The 18791-nt window shown below is 43.2% G+C and overlaps 1 protein-coding gene across 6 annotated transcripts in view; it reads right to left on the reverse strand.

Annotated features, from left to right (window-relative positions):
* Positions 1-18791, reverse strand: part of pcbp4 (poly(rC) binding protein 4) — a 195710-nt gene that overhangs the window by 112411 nt on the left and 64508 nt on the right. For 4 of the 6 annotated variants that reach the window (XM_076884382.1, XM_076884386.1, XM_076884381.1 and 1 more), the window contains one exon: positions 11967-12005. The gene's annotated coding sequence lies outside the window, so the exon portion shown is untranslated. Of the gene's footprint in view, positions 1-11962; positions 12006-18791 lie in introns of all 6 variants that reach the window. The other 2 variants (XM_076884384.1, XM_076884385.1) reach the window with 1 other exon arrangement.

Consider the following 18791-nt stretch of genomic DNA (forward strand, 5'->3'; position numbering starts at 1 on the left):
TCTGTAAAACAAACTAAGATTTATTTTTAGAATTAATATTTTGTTTCTAAGTGGAATTGACAATTTAGTCTGTTTCGTTTGTTCTATTTTGAAACTTAAACGCTTTAGCGGCTGCCTTTTGTGTAGTTTGTAATATTTGCCTTTATTTATCTGAAAAAGTCTCATGTTCCTTAAGTACATCTACCCTGTTGAACTTGTTATGGGAAATAAATATTTAAATAAAAACAAGCTGCTGATTATTTCACATTTTCCTTGTGAGCAACGGCACATTTAAATCTTACAAATATAGTTATTTGGCTTATATCGTGATAGATATCGTTATCGCCTGAAATGAAAAAAACATATCGTGATATGAAAAAATCTCATATCGCCCAGCTCTACAGGACACCGGAGTAAATTCTGGAGCATCTCACACTTCTGATAATCAGCTGTCTGCTTGACGTTTATTCAGCTGTGTAAAAACTATAACTTTAATCTCAGCCAAACCGATTTACTCAGGAACAAATAAAATACTGAAAAAAGCCAAACAATAACATTTTAAGTTATCTAAGTGACTCATATATATTTAATCTGAGTAGTGAAAGACGGCGGTGGGTTTGAAAACGATGTGCCGGGAGTCCGGTGTTCTCACGGCTCTAGTGAGCCTCGCCCCCGCCTAGCTATCGAGCTAGTGGGTAACAGACGTCTCCGAAAACGTCGGCGCGCTTTTGAAAATATGTGGTGTCTTGATAAACTGAGCAGATATTTGAGGTTTACACAGCTACATTCTTACCTGAAAATATGTTAAACGTTTATTTTGTGACCCAGAAAGAATCATAAGAGTAATATTAGAACTAACTAGCTGCCGCCATTGTTGGAAACTGAGCTGGGCCGCGCTATGAATTCTGGGACACAGCTTCTTCTTCTTCGGGGTTTAACGGCAGCTGGCATCCTTGTACATGCAGTGCTGCCATCTTCTGTTTCAGTCCGTTATTACACTCTTAAATCCTGCTACTTATTCCTGCGTCTCTTGGGATCTTACAAAGCTTCAAACGACGCGTCGACTATTAAATCAGTCGTCGACGATTTTGATAGTCTACGTAATCGTGACTAGTCGAATAATCGTGGCAGCCCTAATCCATACTGTACAAGATATTTGACATGAGGCCTCATCTGATGATGAAACAATCATCGATGTGTCCATAGACTGCACAAATGTCCAGATCTATTGTTGAGGAGCTCCACTCCTGGACGTGTGCAGCCTGCAGTGGCTGTTGTGGCCGCCTCTGATGAATACGTCAACCCAGAACATCCCATTCAATAAGTGGCATACTGGGACTAAATGCTGGCCAAGGAGCTGTGTGGATATGCTCCTGATTGAGAAAAGCCTGTTCTCCTCTGGCAGAGTGGAGGCAGGCATTGTTCTGCTGAAACAGCCGCGGGGCGACGTGCTGCTGCAAGAACGGCACAAGTAGCACCTCACCCAGGTGCTGCCGTCCACTCTAATTTCCACCAAAACAATGCAATGACATGGACACGCAAGCCTCAAGCAACAATGTGGAAATGTCTGTACAATTATTAACCAAACCAAACCTTCATGTTACAATTATTAATGAGTTATTACTATTAGTACATCTCCAAAAGTTGATTCAGTTCATCTGGACGTAGTGTTTTGTGTTGTTGTGGTTGTTGATCAATGGTCATGAGAATTTCCGTCCTGATGAACAGAATCAGATTTTGGAGATGTACTTACCTGGATGACTGGATGCATCAAGACGATACTATTAGTACAATTTGAGAGTCGTGCAAATTACATGTTTTACCTGCAAGAAACCAAAATGGGAGAAACCCAAGAAAACGTAGTGTTAGCAGGTTTGTGCTCCGAGTCCTTTCTTACTATGACCAGATCTCAGCTTTTGCCGCCGTTCTCGTGCTCTTTGTTCCAAAGCGTTACTGCTGTATTCAACATTTGAAGAGCCGTCCTGAAGATGAATGCTGGGCAAACATTACAGGAGTCTCTAGAAAACATCAAACATCCACTGCAATCAAGTCTTTACGTAACACAGCTGAATGAACCAACATGGCCACATTAATCATTTAACCTTAAACCTTCAGAAGCTCAGCGTACGAGCTGCCTCCTCGGGTTACCAGCGAGCGACACTTGATGTAGATGGTTGTGCACAGGTAAGTTACGCCAATTCAAGCAACAGAGCGAGACTCAGTTGTGCCTTAAACGAAAATAAAATAATATTGTATTAACCTGAGAGATTGTACAGTAGGCTGTGGGTAATATTTTTACTCCTCAAAGTCTCCAGTGTATTCGCACAAACAAAGAAGAAGCACATTACCGTACAAATCCCGTCTTTTAAAACCAATATCTGTCAGTAAACCTCTGGGAGCCAAAATGTCTGGAAGAAAAATCCATCCAACATTTTGAGGCATTTGAATAACAAACTGTCAGCCGCTCAGTACGAGTGGAAGAATGACGGCAATGTCACACCGAGCATTCATCTGGGAGCTGTGAATATCTGTGTGAGCCAACCAGCAGCCGTCTCGTGCCAGTAGAACCAGTACGATTCAGCCTCTGGAGACTGTGCATTTAAAATCCCATAAAAATTCATCCAGTAGTTACACTGAATGAGACATTCAACCTCCACAAAGACAGACTCCAGCTGCACTGCCACACCTACAACTACGGGAAACATCCATTTCAGGTTTATTAATATAACCTCAATTCACAACAACAGTCACCACAAGGTGTTTTATACAGAAAGGTAAAGACTGGGACACCAGCAGCGCTTACTCAGGAGAGAGAATAAAGTTAGAATAAAGTTTCCTAGAGAACAGGTTAAAATGTGTCTCCATGCTGAAGAATGGCTACATTTACACGTTTATAAAAGCTGAAGAAAAGAAAATGTTTCCATACAAATTAGGGCTGCTCAATGAATCGAATTTTAATCACGATTACGATCTGGGCTTTCAACAATCATTAAAAATGACTGAGCCGATTATTAGCCCCTCGCCCCGTGCTTTCAGGGCGACCGTGGCTCAGGGGGTTGGGAAGCGTATCTGTAACCGGAAGGTCGCTGATTCGATCCCCGGGCTCTCTGTCCTGGTCGTTGTGTCCTTGGGCAAGACACCTACCGCCCTCTGGTGTTGGCCAGAGGGGCCGATGGCGCGATATGGCAGCCTCGCTTCTGTCAGTCTGCGCCAGGGCAGCTGTGGCTACAGCTGTAGCTGCCTCCACCAGTGTGTGAATGTGAGAGTGAATGAATAGTGGAATTGTAAAGCGCTTTGGGTGCCTTGAAAAGCGCTATATAAATCCAATCCATTATTATTATTATTATTTACTCTCGCGCTGCTCCGTGTGGCAAATCAAGCGCACCTCTCTGCATTTCGAATACGTGTCACAACAATTAAGAGGACCCGAGGGAAGCTCGGAAAGCTAAGCAGAAGTTATTTGGAGAGGAGAGTGACTGCCGTTGGTTGAAAAGAGGTAAAACGACTTCAGTGGTGTGGAAACATTATGGGTTTGCGGAGTCAGACGTGGATCAAGTAGACATAGTGTGTAAACTTTGCTGCGGTGTCGTAGCTGCAAATTTATTCAATCATTTATTTCAATCAAAAGTTACTACTTTCAGTGTTTCATTTTATTTTTGTTCAGGCAGCAACTTTTTGATGCAACTGTGCATTGTGTGGCTACACAGCTCGCCTTGATGTTTGGTTATTTGTATGCATAAATATTATGCAGTATTTTGAAGTTCACTAAACATAGATGTTTACATTTTTCATTTATTTTTTATATTGCAAACATTTGCACTGTTATCAGTATTTGTACACTATTTTATATTATTTTTTTACAATCTTTAAAGCCATTATTCAACACATTGTTATTGTTAAATAAATATCGTCAAATAATCGAGATCTCAATTTCAGTGAAAATAATCGTGATTATCATTTTTGCCATAATCGAGCCCTAATACAAATTTAAACCATCGGTGCAACAACGAGTGCCGCCTGTCAACTAAGAAAAGTGTCTCTAAAGCTGGGGTCCCAAACTCGTGGCCCGGGGACAGTACCAGCGGTGGCCCCGGAGACCCCTGCAGTAAAACGTGGACGTAGCTCCCAGCGCTAAAACGTAAAGCTGCATTCTTTCTAATGGCCAGCAGGAGGCGACTCAACTGTCTGGCCTCTGGTTTGGTCTGAGAAAAGAGCTTCACGCTCGCTCATTAGACACCTTCCTGATCAGCTCAGAGACTTGATCGCTCATTTCAAGTCTTACTGAGCACAACATCAAGTTCCTTTTGGTGGCAGAGCAGGTCAGCCACTTATCAGAAGGTCGGTGGTTCGATCCCAGGCTGCCTCCGGGCTGCGTGCCAAATATCCTTGGGCAAGAGACTAACCCCATGTTTGCTGGTGGTGGTCAGAGGGCCCGGTGGCACCAGTGTCAGTGCGCCCCAGGGTGGCTGTGGTTACAATGTAGCTGCCATCACCAGTGTGTGAATGTGTGTGTGAATGGGTGGATGACTGAATGTAAAGCGCTTTGGGGTCCTTAGGGACCAAGTAAAGCGCTACACAGACCATTTACCATTTTCATTTTGTGAATTTGACCCCTGCTGGAGAGAAAAGGGGCTAAAACAAGGTGGTCACTGGTCCCTCAGTGTCACACCAAACATCAAAGCACCAAAAAAGGCCTAACCGCCAGCTCTCGTGGCTACATCTATCCTTTATACACAGCACGTTTGCCACACATCCACTGCAGCGCTGAACTTGTGGACATCACTTTCAGAGGCGATGTAAGAACACAATTACCCGACAGAGCGAGTCTGACTGCACTCATTTGCTCCAGTGTGAGAATAGAACAGGTAATAGCACAGATAATGCCCACTCGCTACGCACCAGGCTGCCTCACGCTCTGTCCAGGCAGCAGCCTCGCCCGACCACACTGAGCATTTCCAGCAGTGAGAATGTGACTGAAGTGGACCATTTCCTGTTGTGTTTCATGTGAGGAGGGAACATTGAAGAAACTATTCCAACCTGGGTTTTCCAAAACTGCTCAGAGGATATAAAAATAACTCAGTTTGAAGCTCAAACCGTTAAAAAAGCTCAAATGTAATGGAAGCGTGATATTTCTACTGATTTCACGTGTTAATGCTGCAGCTCTGTCACTGTTCATGACGACGACATCGCTCCAGCAGCACCAAAGCTGATGTGTGTGTCGTCAGAAGGAATCGAGCTCCTACTGTGTAACTAAACTTTTCCAGTTTAGCCAAGCCTCAAGCATCTGCAGGATTTTCAGATTTTTCTGGATGGATGGTGTTTCCACTCAGTACGTTTTCCTTTTTTAGCCACAAAATCAAAAATGCATAAAACAAGTGGATGGAAGTTCACCTGGAGGATCTGAGAGAAACAAACACACACACACACACACACACACACACACACACACACACACACAGGTCACACAGTGGCAAAGTCAGCAGGAAACGAGCTCATATTGCACAACTGATCCTTCACTTGACCCAGCGACCTCACGCCTCCTCACTGACGCTCCAGGTGATGTCTGAAAATTAAAGCCATGAAGCGAAGGGACCGGACGAATAAAATGTCAGGAATATGTTTAACACAGCAGCCGGGGAAAAAGAGAGTCTCATTTACCATGCATGGGTTATCAAATGCAAAGCTGGAAGTCAAAGTCACACGCTGCACTGGCCTCTCAAAGGCTAATCCCACCCCGCATGTCCCCAGTACGAACTCCAGCTTTAAGTGTACAGAAGTGGAGCAAAGACTTATTATTTCATTTATTGGACTTTTTGGGGTAATTGGAAATCTGTCCAACTTCTAAAAGTGTTTAATCCAAGTCTAATTCAATCCATTCACATTAGTTTATAATAAATAAGTACGTCTGTGAAAGATCACCAGTGGTGAATGTCAAATCTGGCAACGTTTTGGCATTAAAAATAAAACCAGGATGGAAATCTGAAGGATTTCTGAGGCTGTGAAAGCACCGATGACCCAAATCCATCTGATTTCTGCTTCCACGTTTTCTTTATATGCAGACACACAGGCCTTTTTAAGAGTTTGTATTTTACACACTAATTGGCATCTTGGCAGAGAGGACGAATGAGAGCAGGAGAGAAAACAAGCAGTCACGTTGATTTAAGCCAAAGATGGAGAGCGGGGCGGGGAGGCAACGAGCAGAGAGAGATGAAGAGAGATAAAAGTGGCAGAGGGACAGAGAGCGAGGACCGTCAACTCAAAAACGGCAGTGGCACTGATAAAAGCAGAGGGATGGATGGTGGGGCACAAAGAGGAGAGAAGAACAAAGAAGGTGGAGATAGACGAGGAGGAGGAGTCAGACAGACCCAGAAAATTTTGCTCAGGAAAGAAAAGGAAACGGAGACGAGGCCCAGATGATTCCTGATGTTGTTACAGCTCAGTTAGAAATCACCTCCACCCGTGTGTGGGAGCACACATCCACCGAGTCCATGTGGGGCTGACATGTTAAACACATGCTGAATCGGAGCAATTTTAAGTAAAACAAGCTCACGATTGGACGGTTTTAGTGACATAATCAGCGTCAGAAGTCCAGGACCAGTGTTGATATATTCCATTCTTTACGTGGTTATCTGCTACAAAATGAACCTCCAGGAGTGAAGGATGAAACCAGAAACTGCAGTTCCTCTAACGTCCACTCGAGGCTCCAGCCCTGAGTCAGTCTCCAGATAGACTCAAATGAAAACGGGTATCAGCTTTGCTGATAATTGATCCATAATGCTGAGATTTTTCCTCTTGCTTGCACAGAACCACTTTGGTCCAGTTCTCCGATCAGCACCAGGTTCATCTGTTAGATTTGTGAGCAGCTCGGTGAAATGATCAGAGTGTGTTTTACATTAAACTGTTCAGGTGTGCAAACGGCCACGTTACACCGTGTGTAAACTGACAGATGTTATTTGCATGACTGGCCAAAGGGCAGTGAGACCAGAAGACAGATTCGGCTCCACGCAGCGTTTCCTTCATGTTCAGCAGGATGGCTGCTGCAGGCGCTGAAAACCGAAGTGACACGCAATTCACTCAGTTTGAAGAATCTCCTGCAAAAATGTGTCCACGGAGAAACTTTTAAAGGATTATTTGTATTTGTGGAGGTAATGATAATCAATCACAGCGGCGCATAAAGTTTATGAAGGTGTAATTCACTACAGATGACAGAAAAACTGCAAAAGTTCAGATATGGATGACGTGTTTGGAGGATATAATAATAATGATGTCATCAAATATGCTCACATGACCAAATCACACATTACTCCAAGTCTGCTGCAGGCAAAACAGGAGGAGCATTAAATCTGATGTGTGTACGCAAAAGTTAAATTTACCACATTGTAAAAAAAATAATACTACAATATACTTCAACTAGCAAAAGTAAAAATGCTGCTTCTTCAGTGGCTGAATGCATAATGTCTAATGTTGCAGTTCTAACAGAATTTAAACGCACTCTTCACATTTATCTCATGTATGTAAAACACTCCAGTTTATCTGTACACTTCTGCAGAGTGACTAATAAAGCTGTCAGAAAAATATAGCGCAGCAAAAAGTTCAATAATTCAGCTCGACGTGAAGTTCAGATGTAGAAGAAACAACCGGAACTACTTTATTGGAATCAGCCTGAGTACGTTTAAAATACAAACTATGATGACTCGAGAAACAAACAGATGAGAGATGATGAAAGAGTTCAATACAGGAATTATTCAGAGTAATGCTTGTGATTAATCATCTTAGTCACTAAAACAGGGAAAATAATGTGAACCACAAGCAGTGAACATGCATTTATTAGCTGACTCGGCTGCTGGAAGAAGAAGCAAAACTCTGTTTGGAGCTCGTAATATTGATTCCTGTTGGAAACCACACAAAACAAAAAGAGCTGTTTTTAATGTGACGTACCTGCTCCACTACAAACTACTGGGAATGAATGCTGCTATGTTAGAGCCTAGTGTAGAATATAAACATGTCACCATACTGTACTTAGTTCAGTAATGGAAGGCAAGAGACCACCAACCCATTTTTAACAGCAGGGCCCTGTTTCAGGAAGCCGGTTTAGTGGAAAAACTGAGTAAGTAAACCCTGAGTTAACGAAAACTCTGGGTTTTCGGTTTCACAAAGCGAGTTCAGATGAAGCCTGAGTGAGTCACTATGACGACACACTCCGTGAAGCTAACCTGCCCCCTAGCAGGTTTACTACAACTAACCCTGACTGTCTCCGCCCCTTTGTTGGAAACCTGACAGTAGGAAGTGTCAGACATGGCGTGTCCCTTCCTTGAAGAGCCAGTAGATCGTGAAGCCCAAATTCTCCGCAGAGCTCTCCGCCGGGAGAGAGTGATTAGAGCGCGTTTGGACATTTTATCATTTCCTGATGATTTCCTGTGTGAACGTTACCGTTTTTCAGCACAATCTATAATTTATTTGAATAACATCCTCAGGCCTAATATTGCTCATGTGACACATCGCGGACATCCTCTCAGTTCATTACATATTATTTGTATTGCACTTCGTTTTTTTGCAAACGGGAGCTTTCTGTATAATATTGGTGACGCTGAGCACGTTTCCAAGGCTACCGTCTGTCGGGCAGTCAGGAATGTTACAGTTGCACTGAAACGTCTCCTGTACTCGTCTGTGGTGTTCCCCGGTCACAGACCCACAAGATTTATCAAAGAGGGATGCCACAAAATTGCAGGTATCAGGATGAACAAAACTTAATGTATGATGTGGTGATACTTGGACTACTACTTAAATTTTACATTTATTCTCAGGGTTCCCAGGCGTGATTGGCTATACAGATGGCACTCACATTCCAATCATTGCTCCTTCAGTAAATGAAGGAGACTATGTGAACAGGAAGTCTTTCCACAGCATTAATGTACAGGTACATAGTTCCCTGTAGCATTTCAAACTAACAAATTATTTCATTATAGTAATGGATGCTAATTTGTGTTCTCTGCACTGTGAAGATCATATGTGATGCTGCCAACATTATCACAAATGTGGAAGCCAAGTGGCCAGGCTCTGTCCATGACTCACAAATATTCCGTGAATGTACACTGAGCACAAAATTTGGACATGGTGAGTTGAGAATACTGTAAAATATATAAAGACCAATTGCTTCAGGGACATTTGAACTGAAGTGTATCCTTCTGTCTTAGGAGAGTTCACTGGCTACTTGCTTGGTGATAGGGGGTATCCATGTTTACCCTATTTGCTTACCCCTTACCCTGACCCTGAACCGGGCCCACAGCAGCGATATAATCTGGCTCATTGCAGGACAAGAGCCAGAATTGAAATGACTATCGGAATGCTTAAGGCCCGGTTCCAGTGCCTGCAAAGACTCAGGGTCACCCCAGAAAGGGCATGTGACATTATTGTGGCATGTGTGATTCTTCACAACATTGCCACAATTAGAGGAGAACACTGTCCTTCTGAACCAAACATCAGCAGTGATCCAAACCATGAACATCCTGACCCTCCCACGGACATACAAGATGGAAGAGCAGTCAGAGACACCATATGTCACAATCATTTCCTTTGACCCATCACCTCAACATGTTGAAAGAAGAATAAACAGATTTTTTGTTCAACTGGCTTTATTGGTCGCCTGTGTTTCCTGTACACAAAGTATTAAAAGATGTAAACCTCATAAAGTGTCTCTGTTGCTTCCTCCTCTGTAACAGCTGTCAATGTTTCTTCATTATTTTCCTGTAGTAAAGAAATAAACAACATTGCTGTTCTACTGTAACCTCATATAATCTGTGGAGTATTACTCACAACTGCATGTTGGTCTGGCTCAACAGGAGGCTGCACCAGATGCAGTACACCACCACCATCAACTGATAGAATATGAGGTTTATACAGGTCACTTATAACTTACAAGGGACCAAATGGCAATTAACAAACATACCAAGCACCTTACACTTCATTGTCATTATGCTCTCAAAGACAACCAAGACTGAGGGAAGGCAAAATCAGTAGGAAAATAACTTCACTACAAAATAATCCATTATGGTAAAGAGTTTATCAAATGAATGTGTCGCACTGCAAAGGTGACTGTGAAGAAAGGATGTATGCACATCATGTATTATTTTGAATTTACCCCTTATGTAGGCACTTGTGTCTTGCGGGGTTATTGACTCAGAGGATGTCCCCGCAGAGATGCCTTCGGCCACAGGGCGCCCACTGCTTTGGCTGAGGGCCAACTGCTCAGCCTCTGTGAGTGGTGGTGGTGGAGGACCCCCACCTGTTTTTCAGGCCTCTGCTTTTTTTCTGTTGGCTATAACGGGTCACATTTGAGCATACAGAGTAAGCAAATATGTACTTGTAATGTGCTCAGATAATTTCAATAAGTGCTTACAGAAAGAAAATTAATGTAGCCTCTAACTGCAATTGATTTACATGGGACAAACAGACCAAGCACTATGGCTCATAATACAATTACACCTTACCTGTTTGGACTATATTTTTATATTTCATTTTTACTTGCTGCCAGGCACGTTTGGGGCCTGTTGGGTTGCACCTGCGCTCACATCACGTCACAAAATAAAATGTATAAAATAACAAATAAAATAACATATGATAAAATAACGTGTTAAATGGGTGGAAATCCCTCGATCAATGTTTATATTAACACTCACGCATTGACTCTGTCGGCTTTGTTTTGCCATGCATGCTCCCTTTCTTTTGCAGCTGAGCCTGTGTTACTTTTTTCCGCGGAATTTGCATGTTATCGGCATATGCTGCCATCAGAATTTCGGCCTCAAGCGCTTTGAAATACACTGACCGCGCCTTCTTTCCCTCCGTCTCCATGGTGACTCGCTTAATCTGTGCTCCGCTTATCAGGGCTTTATGTATCCTCGTCCGCGCGCTTCACTTGGGGTTAAAGCAACTCCGCGTTGACTGAACTAATTGTTATCAGCCTTTCTGAAACCGAATATTCCGAGTTGGACAGTTCGGGGTTACTCAACCCTGCGTATCGTTTTTCACTCTGAGTTTTCTAAACCGGCTTCCTGAAACAGGGCCCTGGAGATTCAATTCAACTTTATTTATACAGCTCCAAATCACAACAACAGTCGCCTCAAGGCGCTATCAATGCTAACCAGCAGCTAGCTAACAACACATTTCTGTATTGATTTTGTTTTTTTAAAACTGGGCATTTGACATGTGCCACAGCATCATATGGTGCTTCTGCATCCGCAATTATTGTCTGTAGTTTACCATCATATACCTGTTAGAGAGTCAACATGTTCACGTAGCATCAACAAGCGCACGACTTCATGAGCTCAGGTATGGCTTCACTGCTGAAATTCACCGACTTCACTTATTAAATACAAAGTGAATATAATGCTCATGAGTCTCGCCTCTCCACAGACTAATTACTAATTCAGTTTCAATTTGATTTCATTACTTTTTACAAATCAAAACAACAGTCACTCCAAGGTGCTTTATATTAGCAGGTAACGACTCTACAATAATACAGAGAAAACACCAACAATCACATGACCCCCTATGAGCTAGCACTTGGCGACAGTGGGAAGGAAAAACTGCCTTTTAACAGGAAGAAACCTCCTGCAAACCTTACTGCACTATCTCAGTAAGGGACGGTGATCTGATATGAACAGCTGAGGCTGAGGGGAGGGAGACGGGACAAAAGACGCGCTGTGCAAGAGAGCCAGAAGCAGACAACAACTGCTCTAACGAATTTACTGACATCGTCAAGAAACAGGATTTAATCTGCAAATATCTGAGCAGCAAAACTGCTGCCATGTTTCTGATCCAACTGCCATCCTCAGACTTACAGGAGTTTCTAGATTCTTCCTCGGTATTCTTCATGTAGACTGCCTCGCTCTGCGTAGCCTCAAACATGCTTCATCTCTTTTTATACATTAAAATAAAACCGATAAATTTTAACACAACAGCTGAAGCATAGAAAGATTTCACTCACTGACCTGCTGCTCAGATCTGTGGGCGTGGCATTCCTGGAAGACCTGTGGGAACAGAAAAAGATACTCTGATTACCATCTGCTCAAACGAGACCAGATTTAAAGTCAGTACAAACACACTGACCAGCTAGCAGCTAGTTAGCTTAGCTTAGCACTAGCATAGGAAACGAGGGAGGCCAGCTAGCCTCTGAAGCTCACTGACAGCTTTTATTTTAGTGGATTTCTGATGCGTTTCCACTTTCTCTTTAAGAAAATCGTTGCTTTGCTGCATCCATGTTCAAAATCCACTAAAGCTTGTTGGAAAACATTTGTGCTACGAGAGAAATTTACAGATGATGAAGAGAGACGTAGACTTCAGTTTGACCTCATTTTACATTTTTTTAAGTTTCTGGCATGAAGTTAAAAAAAGAATGAATAAAGAAAATGTTACATCTTATTTAAAGGGCATAAAACAGCTGCTGCACGTCTCAGATTGTTAAACTCTTCCTGCTGAGCTGTTTTTCTACAGACACCCACACAACAGACACCGAGCCCACAGACGTCCACATCCAGCTTCATTTATGCAGTTTATTAACAAATTAGTTTGTGAAGCCAGTGAGCCACAGCTGTGGAAGCACACACACACACACACACACACACACACACATATTTTTGTACTGTAAATATAAAATATTTTTCATATTTTTTGACCTGAAGGAAAAACGTTTGGAGAGAAAGAGAAAAATATAAATAAATGAAAGATTAGAATAAACTTGAACTAACAGTTCTCACCACTAAAACCATTTATTCTGACTGTTGCTTCATTAGTAATGAAAGAAAAGCTCTTTGTGAAACTGCACTGTTACAAAACTGCACCTCTGAATTGCATGCCAGGAAATGCTTTTTTTTGTCTATAATGCTCATTTTGCATCACTTCTGGTGGACGTTTACTGTGGGCGGGGCTCAGACAGCTCCGCCCACCCAGCTTAAAAGGTGTTTTCACTCAATAAAAATGTACTGAGCCACTGACATCACATCATTTACCTTGAACCAAAGTACACAAAGTAAAATGCGAGTTAGGAGCAAACGGCCTGTTTGTTAACTGAAGGTAAGAACAGACAGAAGAAAGGTCTAACTAAGCAAAAAAACTTATTTTATTATTATTAATACTTATTATAATTATATCATTATAGAAATTAACAATAAAAGTAATTAGTGAAAGTAAAAACTACCATAAGCACCCAGAGATAGCAGAACCTTAAAAACGCCTTCATGTCCCTGAGTCAGTTTACAGTTGGAAGCTTTTTGCATATTTGTGTTTTGGGTGCCGGCCTGAACACAAACTGATCTTTATACATGCTGTTTTTTATTATTGTGCTAACCTCATTAGTTGTACCCATCCCGACCTCAGAGACCCTCGGACAGCTCCAAAAGCAGTGTTCAGCGTACCACGGCTTACACTTGGTTCGGTTACTTTTGAGACAGTAACGATGCACCAGCATCTATTTCTGTCATAACCGCCGGTGTTCTGTTTTGGTGAAATATTCTGCACCTCGTGTCTTTGAATCTATGACCGAGAAACCGAGTGAGAGGCTTGAATACATCATTACCAGGCAGCATCATGGCAGACTCGCTGCAGGTCTTTAGCTGAGTTCTAAAGGGCAGGATATTGGAAACTGTGTCAAACCACATGCGAGTCGAGACCTTTATGCAAAGTTAAATTCATTAAGAACGTCTGAACAGGTCCTAACAGGGCTGAGTCCTTGTGACAGACAGACTGAGTCCTATATACGGACATCCAGTCCTCAGAGGGTCGGAAGAAAAAGGTACAAAGATCAGGAGGAACAAAATCCCTGAGGAAATGTCAAAGGGACGATTCATGAGTGGAAGAATCGTTCCACCCACCGGTCACTCTGCTACAAACATGAACACACACACACCGACATCGTCCCATGCAGCAAACTCAAAGCGTGCACTGTTAATAAGGAGGAATGTCACCTCTGGAGTACCATGGGCACAGATATTCTATTTCATTAATCGCTTGTACAGTCATAGTGCTAGACGCACTCCTTTAGACCAGAACAAATCAAACTGTTTTGACAATTTTTTTTACTTTGTTACTTATAAGAAACCAAAAACCCTGAAAAGCTGAACTCCAGGCAGCTGAGTGTATCTGAGACGTGAGGCAGTCTCACTAATGTTTTGCATGCACAGCTACCATCACTCTGAAGCCTGCAGTCACACAAATGTAAAAACTAGAGTAGATTTGGATTTCTAAACTTTGTTCCAGCTACCAGCTACCATTTTACTGTCACACAGACCGTGTTCACACTCAGTCCTTATAGACCGGAGAGATGATTTTAAAGCACAAATGCTTCCAGTGCTCTTATTTTATCCAGTGAAAGAACAAATCAAAACCTGCAATTTCCAAACCTCTGGTCAAACCTCGTGCACTCAGAATAAAGTCAATCACAACTTTTAGCCATTATCAACTCGAGGTTCTCCTCCACAAAGCAACAGCTGCTAACGAATGCAGACAGATTGCTTCTGAGCCCAAAGCAAAGAGCTTTTCATGCCGTGACATTCACACAAACTCCAGGGAGGAACAACTCGAACGGAATTTATGTTTGTGTGTGTGTGTGTGTGTGTGTGTGTGTGTGTGTGTGTGTGTGTGTGTGTGTGTGTGTGAGTGAGCTGTAAAGGCGGTCTAAGGCGGGGCGCGTGTCTGATGTCAGAGAGGACACTCAGCTGTTTAACACTGTGACAACTGCAGGGGGAGAGATGACCAGACTAAAAGACGACAGAGGCTGAAGGAACAAAGTATCCTGGAATCCCAGGACTCTGCTGTATGGCTGCTATGTGCATGATCCACCGCTCATTGTGTGTGTGTCTGTGTGTGTGTTCGTTCTTTTTAAGCCCTCTATGCCCTTTTTCAGACTTGTGCTGGTGTAGCCGCGCGTGCCGGCGTGAGCGCGTCAACGTGTGCCCTCTGCCCTTTTCCAGATGTCGGCTGTTAAACGTGTGCGCGTCTCCCTTCAGAGCTATAATGAGGTCCAGGGGGACGGCAGCCCTCCTGTCCATCTCTCCGACCAACATCGCACACATTGTGAGGATCCTGACCCGTACCACACACACACACACACACACACGCTGATTCTACACGTCTATATTTCAGTGTCAAAAATCAGGCCCCATTAGAGGAGAATGGAGGGAGTCTAATTAGGCAGCGAGTTCTCAAAAGCTCGGTGTTCACGTTCCTGTAACACGAAAGCAAAGACTGGACAGAGAGAGGCACTCACTGGGTTTTTGGGCGACTTCACGCTGACTGTTCTCCGGTAAAAACCACCACCCTCCAAGTTTCTTTCACAAATTGTACATTTGCTCGTTTTGTTTCCTTTTACCACAGAAACAAACTCACCACCACCCACTTGTGTCAAAGAACACACACCCTTCATCCTGAACCCAGCAGGAGGGCCTTTCATGAATAAAGGTTATTAGAGTCAGCTATATTAAGCTAAAACCAAGTGTGAAAAAACGCTTTACTGAAAAATATTAGAGGAAAAAGTAACAATAAAATGAAATTTTCTCATGTTTATTTCAATTTTTGTCAGTTTAATCTGAGACATGGAGGCACTAAAACCCGGCCCTGGTCCCTGTCAGGAGCTCACACCAACACTGAAACTGAGCTTTAACATGAACCTGCTCAGAGCTCTCGACCGCCAATCGAGGCGGTGAATGCGGCGGCGACGGGGAGACGTTTTTTTTTTCTAAAAGGTTTATTAAAAACTGTTGTTTAAGAGCTAAGAGCTCATCAGTGACTTCTTAAGTCACATTTACCAATTTTACAGCTTCACAGACCAAATATGAAGCTCATAAATTCTACCTACACCAGGTAAAGATACTGTAGTTTAACACTGGTCATATTTGCACAGCGTGACTCAATAAAAACATTCATATTTCATGCACTGATCTACAATAAAGATTGATTGTGTTTATAAACTGAAAACACAATCAACCCCCCCCCCCCGAGCCTGGTTCTACTGGAGGTTTCTTCCTGTTAAAAGGAAGTTTTTCCTTGTGAACGAATGTTTTGTTGTAATTTGAAAAGAGAACAACATCAGCTCAGAAAGAAGGCGGAGTCCACGCAGTTTGCACTGTTACGAGAAACATGTCTTTTAAGGAGAAGCTTGTCATCTGATGGAGAATCCTTCCAACAGACGATCGTGGCTCAAGAGTTGGGAGGTCGCCTTGTAATCGGAAGGTTGCCGGTTCGAGCCCCGGCTTGGACAGTCTCGGTCGTTGTGTCCTTGGGCAAGACACTTCACCCGTTGCCTACTGGTGGTGGTCAGAGGGCCCGGTGGCGCCAGTGTCCGGCAGCCTCGCCTCTGTCAGTGCGCCCCAGGGTGGCTGTGGCTACAATGTAGCTGCCATCAGTGTGTGTGTGTAAAGCGCTTTACTCGTCAGAGTGAATTATTTTATTTCCTCACGACTCAAACAACTTTTGGAGATTGACACTTCCACTCCTGGAGTCGAACATTTTATTAAAATATTTGCTTTATTAACTTTGCCACATGCCTGACATCTCTGCATTAAACCAATTCAAAGCAGATATGTATCCCTGCTCCTATAAAGCCCTGCTGGTAGGAGGTAACAACAAAAAGAAGAGAAAGGAAAATAGCACGTGGGGAGGTGAAAACTGCCATTAAACTGGCCAATTACCCACAGCTAATGTGTGATCACATTTTCTCCGTCCAGTTTGTTTGTGGCTCATTTCACAGACCCAGAAACAAACAGGCAGATTGAGTGTCTGCACACAGGTGTCCTAATGACACCTCAATCTGAAAGCTTACTCTGGGAGCTTGTTTTGCAGCTGGTTTTGTACAAACTTGTTGCAGATTCCTTCTTTTAATAACACCACAGTCCTAGTGGTGCCATGAAACCTGTTTACCCCTGAAAACGTCCCCAAAGCAGGAGGAATAAACACAAATGCAGTTTCAGGGTCACAGAAGTGGACCGAGTGTCAATCAGAGCGCGAAGATCGGTCGTCATCGGCACGTTTTAAACACCAAACCAAACAACAGCAAAGCTCCCAAATCCAGCTCCCTTCATCTCCCTGTTTGTCTTTCTCAGGAAATAAAAATATTAACTAACGGTAAATATTTACTCAACACTTTCAAGGTTAACGAAGCAGAAAAAAGGAGCATCTTTGTAATCGGATGTAAAAAGAAGCTGCCGACAGAGAAAACACGTGGAGGCTTCCAGAAAAACAAATGAACGATGCTTCGCCTGCATAATGAGACAAGTATTAGGGTGTCAGCTAAATACGTGCCCACATTAAATGAGTGTTCGGCTGCGTCTGATAAGAATAATATCCACAGAAAGCTTTCTGATCACTAACAAGGGCCGGCTGGTAATAAAAATCTACCTTTTTAATTCTACTGCTATTAAAACACTCATCACAGCCGGAGCCCAGAAATAATGAAGCATATTGTTTAAGGGCACTTAGTAACAAGTGGAGCTGCTTCTACCCACCCAAAAAAGGACACGCAGTCACAGCACGAGTCCTGCACTCAAGCAGCATTTCTATAGATGTCTGCTTTATCTGCACGACACAGACCTGCCGTTTCCCTCCGAGCCACAGTGCACGCACACCGAGCCATGCAGGTTTCTCTTTTATGAAGACTTTCACAAACGTAGACGGTTTAATTCCAGCAAACATCCAGAAACTAATAAGAAACGAGGGTGAACAAAGTTTACCAAGTATAAAGCAGCGTCACAGAAAAAAGCATCACCTACATCCATCAGCTGGTCGTCTGCTCGTTAACACAAATTTGTAACCAGACTTGGTCAAGAAAACCTGCAAAGTTCAGATTGGGATTCAGAATAAGGAAGGAAGATGATTTAAGTGGCTGAATGTGGCCTGGCTGTTGGTCTGAGTGTTTCAGGAGGGTCAGAGGAGGCCCCGTGGTACCAGCTGAGCGTCCTACCTACCCTACACAGCCTACTCAGTCTAGTACTGATGCTGACCACGTCCATCCCTCCAGGACCACAGTGTCACCTTTGAGCTGTGGTGGATGGAGAGATTCTCGTCATGCAGCAGCTGTGCAATGCTATCATCCCAACATGGACCAAAATCTCTGAGGAGGTTCCCAGCACCTAGGACGCGTCTGTTTTATAATCATCACTCATGACTCAACAATCATGATCGTGTGAACCAATCACAAGTGACATGAGACTGAAACATGAGTAATGACTCCTCTGTGACGTGACGATGCGACTAAGCAGGGTTTAGGTTATAAAAGGTGCGTCATTGAAGTTCAAGAACATTCATCTATGAATATTACAGCAGAGACGGAGCGCAGACAGAACCTCTCGTGATCCCAGACTGGCTCCGGAATGCCGGGATCTGGACTCTGATCAGGACTCTGTGGGGATCATATCGTCTATTTCAGGACTTGCTAGAAATAGTTCTTTACGACCGGCCGACATGCCGCAGGATAAATCTGGAACAATCAGACACCTCCTTGATAGTGTTGTATGTAAAAAGAATCTATAAATTTAAAGAGCCTCATTACTCAAAGCTTTGCACAGGACTGTATAATTACTGGAGGGTGGAGGAGTTCACTTCTCAACAGCTCCCTAAAGGTGGATCAAACTGTGCTGGGAAAAAAGAGAGCAGGCAGAGAGGAGGAGGTGGAGAGCTGCAGACCGATGTCACAGATGACCTCATCAGGTGTTCATGACAGCGGACGCCGAAACGCTTTGAAGGCAAAAACATTCCTTCAAGTCAAAGTTAAAGCCAACAACCAAGTACCTCCTTAAAACCTTCTTCTGTCACAAATATTTTTTGTG

Source organism: Maylandia zebra, linkage group LG5 (genome assembly GCF_041146795.1).
Source record: "Maylandia zebra isolate NMK-2024a linkage group LG5, Mzebra_GT3a, whole genome shotgun sequence".
Taxonomy (NCBI): domain Eukaryota; kingdom Metazoa; phylum Chordata; class Actinopteri; order Cichliformes; family Cichlidae; genus Maylandia; species Maylandia zebra.